The sequence below is a fragment of the Rhagoletis zephyria genome, unplaced genomic scaffold (assembly GCF_001687245.7).
Source record: "Rhagoletis zephyria isolate East Lansing unplaced genomic scaffold, Rhagoletis_zephyria_1.1 Rzeph_scaffold_32414, whole genome shotgun sequence".
NCBI classification, from domain to species: Eukaryota; Metazoa; Arthropoda; class Insecta; order Diptera; family Tephritidae; genus Rhagoletis; species Rhagoletis zephyria.
This window is the reverse complement of record NW_016189469.1, coordinates 1-1454: the sequence shown is the minus strand read 5'-3', so window position 1 is coordinate 1454 and position 1454 is coordinate 1. Positions and strand designations below refer to the sequence as shown.

Here is a 1454-nt window from a genome sequence, read left to right as displayed (position 1 = left end):
CAACCACATGATCAAGTGAATTGCAGCGGAATAGCTGCGCTTGATTGTAGTTGGCTTAGCAAAGTGAAATAGTGGAAAATAAGCAACAAGAATGAACAAGACAAACTTAGCACAGTGCGTAGGCAATTGGCTGAGTCAGTGGTGATCGTCGGTTCGAATCCTACTGAAAGAAGTCTGATGAGGAAATGTGGTGATTTCCGAAAAAGCTATCACTTCCACCATTTTTTCAAATTATTGTTGCTTTTCCACAATAAGTTTGCATTTAGGACGGCCTCGAGCCCATAAAAATTGTTGAATATAATTGTTATAAGGCCATAAAAATAACAAAAAACCAATAGTTTAAAATATCTATAAAAGCTTTTGAAATTAGAATGGTATACTTGTAAAGGATATCCGCTATCTCCAAAAAGCCAGAAATCACGTTCTCCTCTATCGAAATGTTGCTTAAGAGAGTCGTATACTTTCGAACTTCGCCAAATATAGGAGTCATGGGCTGTACCTCCAAATCTAGCACTTGCATTTAATATAAGGTGGTTGGCATTACATATAATTTGTACATTTTTGGAATGGCCACCCTTGCGGCAGTAGTAAACATGTTCAATCTCTTTTTTTTTGGTGCGCATATTGTTATATGAGTCCCATCGATTAAGCCTATTATTCCCGGAAATCCATGTTTTTCGAAAAATTGTATTTTCTTTGCATTGAATTCTTCACGTTTTGGGAATTTAACATATCGCTCGCTGAAAGCTACCAGTGGCAAAAAATCGAAGTTCGCACAAAACCTTTATATGGCTCGGAATGGCATGCAATTTACATGAGCCCTTGAGGAATGGTTTCAGTTCATTAATCAACTGAACGCATAGTGCCTTTGGAAATCGATATAATTCGACAAAGTGCTCTTCTGTTATTTTAGTGAATGGGTGTTCCATATCTCGAAGATTCCTTCTTAAAAGTCTGGGGTGCTCCCTAAAAATGTAAAAAAAAACAACAACATATACATCAAAATGGAAAAAAAACTATCAATTCGCGATTTTTACCTGAGTCGTTTCCGCAATCTTCTAGACAAATTTAGTACAAAAATTACAGCAGACATTTTGTAGAGGTTCGATAATAGTTTAAAATTCAATTTTATTTACACCATTGGTCAAAAAATATCATTCAGGGCCATTTCATAAGCTAGTCGGCGAGCAGTTTTCATAGCATAAATAAAAATCGCATTTTAGAGATTGATGAAGTGAAAACGTGAAAACATCAAGTGAAAAGTTTTTTTTTCATTTCACGATAACGCAGAACGGGAATCGACCCTCTGCTTACCTAAGTTGAATAATAATTGTAGAAGTTATGAGCACTTAAGTAGAGATACCTACAAAAAGTTTCTATACAAATTTATGATATGCCTGTTATAGAGTGCATACCTATTACTAAAATTTTGCATCGCTATATTTCAGAAATGG

General features: G+C 35.3%; 1 pseudogene; it reads right to left on the bottom strand.

Annotated features, from left to right (window-relative positions):
• LOC108353950 (putative nuclease HARBI1) overlaps positions 1-929 on the bottom strand; it is a 1506-nt pseudogene extending 577 nt beyond the window's left edge.
• Between the last annotated feature and the right edge of the window lie 525 nt (positions 930-1454).